Below are 13,297 nucleotides of genomic sequence, written 5' to 3'. Positions count from 1 at the left end.
CTAGAAGCATTTGTTTAGTTGAAAGTGGCTGCAACAGCCCAGAACAATTCATGGTGGGAAGCGGTAAAGGAAATTAAGTGGAAATAACAGATCCCTGGCCTCACACTACTGTTTGTTACTGTAGCTATCTCTCTCCATTAGCTACTTCCTAATTGCTTCACAGCTTGTACTTCTTCACTGGGACCCAGCAGAAGTGCGATGGGAGAAGAATCTGCACTGACAGTTGTCAGCAAGTAAAAGTCCTATAGGTGCTAGCAGCTGAGTATGAAAAAAATTCCCCAAATCTAGGAAAGACCTAGTGTTTGCAACTTCTTGCCTCAGGCATTGTGTTGTCTTTTCTAGAGGGGTAAGAGAACAGTCTGTGCTGGAGAAGTTTCTTGGTCAGTCTGAGTCTGTGGAACAATCTCCCATGGACACCAAGGGCTACTTCACACCTCACAACAACCTCTTCTAAATACACAGTGTGCTTTTTTGACCTTGCCTCCCGCACACAGAACACAGTCTGGTATATACATTACCAGTGGAAAAACCCCAAAGATGAAACAGTACACTGCATGAGTATCCACTTCCTCCTTGGAAGAGGATAAAAATTATAATGAGCCATACATAATTGATGTTAGTTGCATTCAAAATGATACTGATGAGGCCAATGTGTGATTTTACATTTCTAGAATAGAATAGCACTCATGGAGGATTCATGTGCACCCCGCTCAGATGCAGCTAGAATTGCCACTGGCAGGCCTATGTAAACAATTCAAGAAAGAATGAGGTTGCAAATAACAATGGACAAAATAAAATACATATATAGCCAGCCTGTGACAGGATCTAGTTAGTCTAACAGTTAACATCACCACATCACCAGAGAGGTTTTGCTTCAAAAGCATGACTTAAGATTAAACCTACTTTTTCTGCAGTATTGAACTCACTTGTATGACAGTTGCATAAGCCAGTTTTTACTTCAACTTTCAGACTGTTTCCCTTTGTAATTACTTCTGTAGCAAACTAGCATTCATTTCCAATCATAGCCTGTAGTAAATATTTTTATGCTAGATAGTTACAGAGACTTCTCAGAAGTAATGAAGTTTTATTAACATAAACCCCCAGATTTGCTGTATCTGTTGTTATTCATAGAGCAAATCCTCTTGATGTTACTGTTTCTGTCAGGATTAAGGTTCAGTTTCAGCTAGAAAAATATCAGTTAATCCTGCATCCCCACAAATGCCATGTCACTGTAACCAGAGATTCATCAAAAATATCATTCACACACTTCAGCCCCATTAAATATTTTCATCTGATAGAGCAGATATTTTTGTGCATGTGTAAAGTTTGACAGCCCGAGACAGAAATGATTAATAAAGTAGACCAAAGATTTCAAGCTATTCATAGAGTGTGGAGCAATGGTTCAGTAGGAAGATCATCAGACCAACATCTCAGAAATCAGTGTTTGCTGCTCTTCTACAAACTTTTCACATGACCCAGAAGGAACCCCTTAGTTCACGAGGACCTTACCTCCCTTATGCAAACACGGGAGCAATGCTTTCCTAGTCAAAAAAAGGAGCATCTCAAGACCATTTGTGCAGAAAACAAAGTCCATTTGTGAGTCCATTTGTGCAGAAAACAAAGCACTAATATACTACAGTGAAACAGATCATTACTCCTAAGAGCATCACATTCCCCCAGTTAGGATTATATCCATTTAATGGAACCCCCATCTACTCACTATCAGACCTTTTCAGTTTATCAAGCTGAATTAAGGCCTTCAGTCTAATAATTACTTCTTGTTCCTAAAACCCAACTTCTTTCAACTCTACTTTTGCAAATCTGCTTGTCTAAAGAACCTCCTTCTCACTTATTTTCTTCCTTTTATTTCCACAGCCAGGAGTATTTTCAGGTCTTTTCTTAATTGTTAGCTGGATTAACTCCTTCATGGAAACACAGAAGAAAAAAAGGAAAGCCAATATAACTGAGCAAAGAGATGAATAACAAAATGCCATGTGATTGTAATGAACGGATGCAGAGCTAGCAGCGTAGCCACTATTAACTGACAACCTCTATTCAACTTTGGTCAATCAAGTTACTTACTGTTTGTGAACCTAAATGTGGCACTCCTGGGGGTATAGTGAGTTCTTTCATTATGCTCCATTTTATAAATCTATCTGAATAGTTCATTACTTAAAGTTGGCAATAGTCAGAAAAAAACTCTGACAAAACCAAAGCTTTTAAAGCTTCAGAAAACTGCTGTTCAGAAGACAACATCTGAAAGGGAGTTTCACTGCTGCCACAGAAGTTTTGAGAGCTGTTAGGATTTTCTTTGATTTTGCTTTTTAAATAGTCTCTTCTGACAAAGTAAATAGATAGGTTTCTCTTATTTCTGATTCTCTAATGATCTATGTGGTGCAAGGGTATGATTACAGGACTGGGAATTGGGGATCTCTGACTTCCACTGTGACCCTAGAAAACTCATTTGTGCTGCATTTACAGTACAGCAGGCAAGGGTATGTAATGTGATTTGGTGCATGCATCAGCATTTGGGGAATTAGTAGAATTCCTTATTAGTTGCACCCAAATCCCCTCAGGGCTCAAGGGAAAGAACAACTCTGGGATATAGAAAAGGGATTGTCCGTTCCATGGGGATTTTCAGAAATTCTCAGCTGCCTCCACATGCTCTCCCAGACACTCTGGATTTTGTCACATCAAGTACACAGCTAAATCAGCAAATGTAAAGTCTTGGCACATGCATACAGTCTGACTGCTTTAATTGTATTTCAAGCTCAGCACTTATAAAAACCAGAGCCTTGCTGTCTCATCCTGAGGACCCAGAAATGAGTGTTCACCTCGGAATGTTTTAGCTCAACTGCATTTATATATTTGCATTAAAAAAAAAGAAGAAAAAAAAAGCCTCAGCATATCCTTAATAAGTAAAAAAAGTGCAAGACTAGCTTAATGACTTCAAATCTTCCCATTGACTGACCATGGTCAGATGCAGTTGCTTTTTAGATAGCAGGCAGAAGAGGATAGATATGCAGCTGCTACCACATTATGTGATCTATGTGAAGTGCCTGCACCATACTGTAGAGTGCAGTTAGGGGAGCTACAACCCCCTGAGCATCTCAAATAAATCCACTGTCTGAAGAGAAAGTTGGACCAGATGATCTTCTGAGGACCCTCTCAACCTTAATTATTCTATGATTCTTTTCCCATTTTTAACACACCAAAAACTTAATTTTGATTTTAAAAAGATCTATCAGTCAGAACTAGAAGTGTAACTGAAAGAGTATTAAGCATGCAAGCTGCTTTTTAGATTTTACCTGCCCTCTGTGCCAAACCTACTGACATCAGAGTGTTCACTCCATATTTTGAGATCTGTGCATGGACAGAAGGGACAGTCAGAAGTTTATCTCACTTTCTCCTCTCCCTTCCAAAAGCACAAATCAAAAAATCAGTTATTCAGAGGAAATCTGTGCAATGGACTAGGCATTCTCTGATTGCAGAGCATTGCACATGGGGATGATGTCCCCCTCTTTCCTGCAGAAGGGCTTTTGTGTCTTCAGTTTATTTTGCTTTGTTTTGTTTTGTTTTGTTTCCTCAGCTATGTTACTTGGTCTAATAGAAGGTGTTAACCTCTCTCTACCAATCTTCCTCCTTGGCCTTGATTTCCACTCTTTCCACAATTCTCAAGTAACAGACCCCCATTCCAGCTTCTTTGCCTAGTAATTGGAGAGATGGCAGCTATTTCTAGAGGAGACATAAGCACACAAGGCTTACAAATGGATGGCTCCGTGCCCCCTGTGACTTTGAAAGCACATTGGAGCAGACTCTGTTTTGCTTTTACAGGACAGCGAACTCCCGCACTGGTGACAGGATTATTCCGAGTGAATTCTACAGCAGAGTGACGCAGTCTCCTTCCCTTGGGGCCTGCCTCTCCCACCATTTCTTTCCATGGCCTGTTTTACTCCTCCACCATCACAGCTGAAATTCAAATATATAGTGATTTTGCAACCTGGGAGCAAGGGTCTTCTATTCTGGTCTGCTACTCAGCCAAAGAGCCAGTAACCAAACAGAGGGAAATTATCAACTGCTTTGTTCTGTTTACCATGTGTTTCATTTTGGGGATCTGATGATGGGATGGAGGAAAAGAAAGAAAATAGGATGCTACTTACTATAAAGGAAATACCACGTACCAAATCTCCTTATATGGCTTTAATTATTCATGTTGGAGATTCGAAAATATCTGCACCATCCATTGGAATGGAAGTTAATTAAACTCTCATTTTTTCAAGAAAGCATTCTTTAGCACTAAGCACTAACTGGTCAAAAATGCAGATATAAATTAAACTTACATGGAGTTTATTCTGCAAAATCTAATCCTTAAACGTGTCTCAGAGAGAATTTAGAGAGTGGAGAGAATAAAGGATCAGGCCTTTTTAAAAAAAGAAGTTTTTTACATTTGAATGAATTTTGTGTGTCTGCGCACAGTCTTGAAAAGCATTTATCATCAAGGGATTTCTGCTGCAACTAATCTAACATCTTTTACGATTTCTTGTTTAAACACACAGACGTTCTACAATAAAAATCCTTTGCTTGTTGCCAATCAATTATGTGCAATAGGTCTTTATTTGGTTTGACAGTTTGTCCATCAAATTATGGCACTGGCTCCCTCAGAGGATTCAAGTCCAGTGATTTCCTTGCAATTACTCTTCATTCACTAATAATCATTTCTGTTAGTTCTTAAGCTAGACATCTGCGCATTACTTGCCAATGACAGCAGAAGGGGCAGTCAAATGTTATCCCAAATTTAAATTGTTCATATAAAAGTTAATTAAACAATCACTTGCCTGCGGTGTTAGCTTTGAGAATAAAAAAGGCAAAAGTAAGCCACAGCCTCCAAGTCCCAAATGTGTAATGAACTTGGGATCAAGTTTTTTAAAAAAGTAAAATTTCTCTCATATAATTTTAACAGAAATAAAAGTGTTTGAGTTAGAGAATTTTGGTATGGTGTTTGGCACTGCTTCTAAAAAGGCATTTAGCAGTACAGGTAGGCAAGAAAATCACCTGAGACACAGCATGCAGAATACATATATTGAGCTCTTCCTTTCTATGATATTATTCATGACAGGGTTTGCTCATGTGATGATTTAGGGTATATCAGGGTATATTAGACTTCAGGCTAATGGAATCATGTTTAAGACCAACAGAATAAACTAATCAGCATGGATCTGGGGGTGCAATGGCTAGAAAGTTACTGGCAGCTGAGCAAGTTTACCTAAATCTGGATCAGTTTGAAGACCAAATACACATCAAATCTTAGCAAGCATTTCCCCAGTTTTTATATAGCTAGTCATCACATACCAGAGCACTATACTTTTATTCTGAGTTCATAGATATGCCAGTCATGGATTTACCTGGAAGGCCTGTCATTTCCCTGCTTCCTGTTAGCGCTGCTGCATGCTCTGACTCACGCGGGACGGGATGGTCCGGCCCTGCAGCTGTGGAGCTGTCACTAGCCAAATCACAGCAGGATCCTTCCCTGCACATGCTAGCAAACATCACGGCTATGAAGAACAGCTCCTTTTGTCTGGCCAGTTGTTAATAAATTAGATTCTCTAGAAACCAGTAGAAATCACTTCCCTCTCTTTCAAAATAACATGGCATTGCCATCTTGGCTAGAAACAGGGAAACATGTCGACTTTAATCATATGTATACTTTTATATCCAGAGGGGGTACACCATCACTAAGGCAAATATATATATACATATTCTCACTCCTTTAAAAAAAAAGATTGAAATGAAAGGGAACAAGCTTGTTCAAAAAAAAAAAATATATATATATATATTACTTAGAATAATTAGGGATACATGGCTTTGCAGGGTTTATTGTATTCCTCCTGCTGCCTGGCAGTAGTATTGCATGGTTGCACACATGTCTACATGTCAGACTTATGTTTTTTTATGGCAGTTATGTTTGCCTCCTCCTCTGTTTAAATCATTGCATTCAAAGTGAACCTGAATCAATGAATTTCTCAAACAGGACAGTGCAGAATGACCACTGGACTGAGGTAATGACTAAGACAAATTAGAGAAGGCTCACAGAAGAGCCTTCAAATGCCTAGAGATGGGAACATATGCTTTATACTGTGAGGTTTCAGGAGCTCAAGCTATTTACCTAACCAAAGGAGAGGTCATGAGATGAGTTGATTACAGTGTATAAGTAAATATGCAGGGAGCAGACTAAGATAATGAAGACTCTTCAGTATCTCTCATGGAAAGGTATAACAAGAAGGACCAGCTGGAATTTGGACCTCATTAAATTCAGATTAAAACCAGAGTTTTTTTAACAACTTGGAACAGTTCAACAAGGATTTTGTGATCTTTCTCCATCACTAAAATCAAGATTGTTTTTCTAAAAAATATGCTGCAGTATAAGCAAGAATCAGTTCAAGGCACTCCTGTGGTCTGTGTTACAGATTATTGAGACGGTCCCTTCTGATCTTTGAATATTTTCAACTAGGACGGGTTGGCCAGACTATGGCTAGCTTTGACTGGCACGCCCGGAAGCTTTAACATTCTTCATCTCTTGCCAAGCGACAAACGTAAGAATAGGAAATTCCTTCCTGACTTTGCAGCTATCAAAGAAAATCAAGTACATAACTTTCTTTGTGAACTTTAAAGTAAAAAGCTTCTCTGATCAATAGGAGTAAAAAGCAGTTCTCATCAGCAATAACAAAAAGAGTACAGAAAATATAGTTTCACAGAGAGAGCATGACTTTGCACTGCCCAGCTTTTAGCTCCCCTTGTGCTCCGAGAGGCGACTGTGGACAAGGAATGAGGACAAGGACTAGACAACAGTGAGCTGGAAATCTGAGAGTTACCTGTTGTTGGTAGGAGGCCAGTGGTAACCATAAAGCTGTGTGCCATAAAGTGCTGGAAGGAGGCAGGTTGGTATTTGTCCCTTTTCTCCTTATATCTCCTCTGTCAGGGCAAAGACTAAGAACATGCTTGAGTTTTTAATCACTCCTGTAAGAATTTTTATACCAAAGGAACTTGATTCTTTTATCATTTGGAGGACTAGTGACATAATCCTGCATCCCTCATGGGCCATGGATGGCCATAATGAGTCCCCAGTTCTGTCCTGCTTGTGTCTCTGCCAGCTGCCCTCTGATAACTTTTGAACTAATGGGCCAGTTTCAACTGCATTTGATGCAGGTAAAAGTATCAGAGATGTGACGTTTCCGGTAGGGTTCACGGAAGTTAGTGGCTGCGTAGAGGAAAGAGACAAACAAGTACTGATGCTGAGGCAGAAACTGTTAAAGTTGAGACCTTTTCTCGTTTCCAAGAGGCAGCAGGCAACTGGCAAGGCAGCACAGATGTGTGGTGTACTATATTTGCATAAGATACCCTTTACATGCTGTCTTTGTTGAGCTCTGTCATGACTGTGATCATATAAGCCTTTATACACATGAGTAGCTGGATCCACGTGTTGGTCAACAGGGCCAGCTCACACAAACAGAGCTTTTCACTTGAGAAAGTGTTTGCAGGATCAAGGTCTTACTTTATAACCTTTCATTACAGCATATTGACTGACTTCAGTGAATGAAAGGAAGAGCCTGATTATTTTGTACATTGTGTCCTGTGTAATTATTTACACATCTGGAAGGGAAGTGTAAACTGTGATTGTTCTATTCAATAACACTTTACACTTTGCAAGTATATATAAATAAAGCATCTGCTTGATATATCCAATGAATTCCCTTGCTGTATTTTTCAGAAAAGTAACAGTCAAACCAAAATATAAAATCCCAGTATTATATGTTCTAAATTAATATGCTCTAGTATTTCCAAGCCTGGTGGTAATTGGTTCCTTCCACTGTGATGGTCTTAGCGTGCACAAAGTGGAGGCATGCAGGGGAATGGTGTGGGAACTCTCTAACCAGCTGTCACTCTGCTTTCTGTGCATCTGTCAGCTTCATTCCTTGTATAGCAGTGCTGAAGTCAAAGTTTATTGTCTCTTTGACAATTCTGAATCCACATAATGGTGCTTTTTTTACTTTTGCTTTTTCATATTCACATTATATTATTGTTTGTTGTGCTCTTGCACACATTTATTTACTTTTCAGCATTTTTGTATTTCAAACATCTTATTAAAGTCAGGAAAAATAAAGAGGAATATGCCTGCTGATTTGTAAATTGAAGAGTTACTGCTGTATTAGAATGAAACATGAGATGCATTTTTACTATGTCTGGGGGAGAATTGCAGTGCAGTGTTGATAAATATATAACTCCTAAAGCAAACAATGTACACTGGGAATCCAAATAACTCTTTCGAGCCATTCATTGAATTGGGTAATAGAAAAGAATCCCACCTGTGTCTGCAAGAGAATAGGATTCATTAGTTTTGGGAGGTTTTTTATTTGACATGGAAAAAAATCTGAAGATTTTTTTCTGACTAGCACAGTTGATTCTCCTTTATTCAGGATGCTCGTGAAATGGAGTCAGACTTTGCTATATGCAGCATTCCTAAAAGCATACAATTTCTCCATTGCTATAGTATTTCTAGTACAAAGATCTTTAAAGTCCAGGGAAGAAATGTTAATTTCCCTGAAAAAGTAAATACAGTTCTAGGACATGCAGAAATGGATCAGAAGTGCCATCGCCACTTCAGACAAAATTACATGTCAGTATAAAGCTGTTCAAGATCTTTTAGAAGGGTAATGTGACTTCTGTGCACTGTGTAAGACTTCACATAGTTTTTCTGTATTCTGGTAGGACCAGATCCCACTCTACGACCTCCCAGGCCTTTTTACCAGTCTCTTGCCCTCCTTCCATTCTCAAAACTCCAGGTCCCAAACTCCAGGTGTCCTCTGGATGCCATATCTTCCTTTGTAAATTCATGCACTCACTCTGTCACTTAGATATCAGACTTGGATCTTCTTTGTCTCTTGCCAAACCACCTGAACTCCAGCCTTTCAACAATAAGCTGGAAATATTCATATGAACAACATCAGGGTACCTCAGATCAAATCAAAATCTGACTCCAAATTAGGTCATAAGCCAGAACCCAGCAGGACAGAGACTGTGTGGCTGGTGGTTATGTTCCTCAGGCATCACCCACCCTATACCCTGCCTGACGCAGGCAGATGTGGGATCTACTTAGATTCCAGGAAGAAATATTTGTGCAAGGGGCCAACACTGAAAACTCAAAGCATGATGCTGCTTGCTGTGGATTGCTTTGTTGGTATGGACATCTTAAAGAGCTGCATCAGTAAGACTTTTAGACAGGATACCAGAACATCATGGACAATAGTAGATGCTCCAGACTATGAGGATGTTCTGAGTCTATTAAAAGAAATCAGATCACGTCCTTTCTCAGGTCCTGCATACACCCTTGAATGCAAAGCAGTTCCCTGGGGAAGCATGGGGAATCCCTTTTTTTCAGAGGGCAATTCATTTTCCTGAAGGAGGACAATGTTCCATTCATTGTTGGAGGACAACTCTCTGAGGAGACAGGGCTTGGAAGAAGGTGATCAGTCTGGAGCGGGCTGCTACCTCCCACATTGGCCTGCTCTCATCTTTCGATGTTTATTTCCTGGGCTTGCCGCCAGCTCCTGTGTGTTCTGCCAACAATGCCGTCCAACACTGCTGGGCATGCCTTGCACAGTACCCTCAGCTGGCCACTCCTGGGTGACTGCCCACTTTGTGTGCTATGAGCCACCATGGCTGCTTAACCTGCTCTGAGCTGCTACACTAACTGCTTCTCCCTGGTCCACCTGTCCCTGGTTGTTGCTTCTCAGTGTGCCCCTGACTAATCCTGGTTTTGCATGAGGAGCTACCTGCCCCTTGCAAGCTCTGCAGCTCTGCCTCCTAGTTCCTTATCCAACTCCCCTATCCAGGGTTTCTCCTGTCTGCACCCTGGAGCAGCAATTCTGAGACAGCAAATGCAGGCATAGATGTTAAAACAACCTTTTTTTTTAAATTCCAAACAGAACTTAACACAGTGAGATAAAGTTAGGCAGTGCACATGTTCTCCCCTCACTCCTAGCAACATCATCAGTCACATACCAAACCTTAGTTAGTGTGTCAGGAGTTATAAAACAGAATCACAGTTCAGCAAAGCAAAATAGCAAGTGCCCTTTCAATTTTGGCTGAAGTAGCAGGCTTCTCTGCAGACCAAGTGTCTCTGCCCTGTATCCCAAAGTCTGTGTGTCTGTGAGTACCATGATGCATTTATAGCATTAGGGCTTTCCCAGGTGAGGATAAGGAAGTGCTTCCTCTAGCCTAAGGATTGCCCATGAAAGTCAGAGTAGTCATCAGCAGTGTGATCATCTGATGCTGCTTCCTTATGTCCAGGCCTTTTCTCTTCAGACTGGAGCTAGAAAAACACTCCTCTTTCCCTCAATCAGACAGAAGAGAAGAATTGGTGGTGGAAACTCTAAAGTAATAGCAAGGACAGATAGCTGGAGAGAAAACAATAACTACTTTCATTCTGCTGCAGAGGAATTTTTGGTTTCTATGGATAAATCCTGTCAGCCAAGCATACCCTGAAGCAAAAAGGATGATGAGCATGTACCAGATAGACCATAGCATTTGGAAAGAGGGATTTGCAACAGTGACAGAAACTTCTGCAAAGCAAAAGTGGACAATCCCAGGGAAGGCAGAGCAAGCTGAAGCAAGTGCTGAGCCTTGCCTGGTGTCTCTGGATGCCACTGTGGCTAATTCAACAGAAATAATCCCAACATTGCACAGGTTTAGTAGAAAGAGCTGTGAAACTCTCATCAGCAGGTCGGTCAGCTCCACGTAGCTGGGCACCTCAAACTACTAGGTGGTACCCTGCCTTTCCTTCACTGACCACTAACAACGTTGCCTGAGTGCAAAATCTACTGCAGCATAGTGATCTGGTAGCTTGCAAACGTATTCATCATTAGTTTTACAGAACCAAAAGTTGAATCTTGCCCAAATGAATAGAAGGCAAATTTGCACTTAAAAAATGTGAAAGCCTCAGGTATCAGACAAGAACTTTCTGAAATGTTGACCTGAGCATCCAGCATGGCTGACCTGGCTGGGGACTGCCCTTCAAAGAAAAGGCAAGGCTGCATTAACTGTGTGGAACCAAGCTGGGGAGAAACAGATTCAAAGCAAGTTTTTAATTTGGGCTAATTAGACATGACTAGAAGTAGAGTATATCTCCAGAAAAGAGGGGAGTGAAATAACCTTATACATCAGTGTGTGTTTTACATCCAGAACTGCTGTCTGATCACTGTGGCTGAGGAAGAGCCTGGAAGCCATTTACTTGCTTTCTCCTTCAGTCCCTTGCTTTTTTCTGTCTGCTCCTGTGCAGCTGAGCTGGGGACCAAGATGTCCTTCTGGATTTTCTTGAAGTTGAGTCATCGGAGTGGTCGAAATAAGAACAGCTATAATGCTCCTTTCTCTACTGTTGCGTACTTGAACAAGCCTTGACACCATAGCTGGAACATCAGCTTTCCAATTCAGTTGTAGGTCCCCCACTGCACAGGTTTTAATAGCTTTTCCTCCCACTGGGCAAAGGACAGTCAGGCTCCAGAACAGCTTTGGGCCCTTCCAGTGCAGTGACATTCCAGGCTCATAGGGTTGTGATCAGTGGTGCAAAGTCCAGCTGTGGCCAGTCACCAGTGGTGTCCCCCAAGTGTTGATACTGGAGTCAATACTGTTTAACATCTTCATTAGTGACCTGGATAATGGGACTGAATGCACCCTCAGAAAGTTTGCAGATGATACAAAACTGGGAGGAGTGGGTGTTGCACCAGATGATTGTGCTGCTATTCAGAGCAAACTCGACAGGCTGTAGAAATGGGCAGAGAGGAAACTCACGCAGTTCAATACAGGCAACTGGCAGGTCCTGCACCTGGGGAGGAGTAACCCCATGCACGAGTACAGGCTGGGGGCCAACCGTCTGGAGAGCAGCTCTGCAGAGAGGGCCCTGGGGGTCCTGGTGGACACCAAGTTGAACATGGGCCAGCAATGTGCACTTGCAGCAAAGAAGGCCAATGGTATCTTGGGCTGCATTAGGCAGAGTGTTGCCAGCAGATCAAGGGAGGTGATCGTCCCCCTCTGCTCAGCACTGGTGAGGCCACACCTGGAGCGCTGTGTCCAGTTCTGGGCTCCCCAGTACAAGAAAGACATGGACATACTGGAGCAAGTCCAGTGAAGGGCCACAAAGAGGATTAAAGGATTGGGGCATGTCTCGTACAAGGAGAGGCTGAGAGAGTTGGGACTGTTCAGACTGGAGAAGAGGCGGCTCAGGGGGATCTCATCAATGTGTATAAATACCTGATGGGAGGAAGTAAAGAGGATGGGGCCAGACTCTTCTCAGTGGTGCCCAGTGACAGGATGGGAGGCAACGGGCAAAAACTGAAGAACAGGAAATTCCACTTGAACATAAGAAAACACTTTTTCACTGTGAGGGTGGTTGAACTCTGGAACAGGTTGCCCAGAGAGGTTGTGGAGACTCTGTCCTTGGCGATATTCAAAACCTGACTGGACGTGGTCCTGAGCAACCTTCTTGAGCTGATCCTACTTGAGCAAGGGGGTCAGACCAGATGATCTCCAGAGCTCCCTGCTAACCTCAACTATTCTGTGATTCTGTTTGAGAGCCTAGTAGCACACAAGGCTACAGGTAACATTTGCAAAAGAAAAGTTAAAAATATCCTAAAATGAGAGGCAAAACAAATTTTATAAAGATGCATTTTGCTCCATCTCCATCAAAGACATTCGAAAGTACTACACCATGTCCAAGCACCTCCCAGGACTGCAGGATGTGGTCTTGATCTTTCCTTTACTGAGCAATATGAAATGACTACTTGAACTGGTCCCTGCTCCACCCTCCTTTTCTTACATGCTTGTTCATGCTGCAGAGCATCCCAAGAGTACAGAACTTGGTTCTTGCAGATGCAAGGAAGAAGTTATATTTTAAAATATTTTCCTTTGAAATGTATTTATTTGCGATATGTAAGTCTGCCCTAGTGTTCTATTACTAATCAGCAGGATGACATACTTGTATTTTGTTAGCAGTAAACAACATCTACCATGACCTTTAAATGACAAAGGCTGAAGGTTTTAGGAGTAATGCAGATGATCTGCAGAAAGTCAGTGCTTTGCATTTTCTGAAAACCAGGTCTGTTTTTAAGGTATTTCAAACTGAACACATAAAAGCAAAGAAACCCCAAATCATTAATTACTTTTGAAAATTTTAGCCAGGGAACACTTTTTCAATGCTGGTTGCAGAGTCATTAATTTTCATTGAGTAGAATGTAATAACAAACCAGAC

At 41.4% G+C, this 13,297-nt stretch overlaps 1 long non-coding RNA gene across 1 annotated transcript in view; it reads right to left on the bottom strand.

The window, feature by feature from the left end:
• LOC136991664 (uncharacterized) overlaps positions 1 to 13,297 on the bottom strand; it is a 47,366-nt gene that overhangs the window by 1,477 nt on the left and 32,592 nt on the right. The window lies entirely within an intron of this gene.

The sequence above is a fragment of the Apteryx mantelli genome, chromosome 3 (genome assembly GCF_036417845.1).
Source record: "Apteryx mantelli isolate bAptMan1 chromosome 3, bAptMan1.hap1, whole genome shotgun sequence".
Taxonomy (NCBI): domain Eukaryota; kingdom Metazoa; phylum Chordata; class Aves; order Apterygiformes; family Apterygidae; genus Apteryx; species Apteryx mantelli.
Note: the sequence above shows the minus strand (reverse complement) of the source record. Positions and strands in the feature narration are given on the sequence as shown.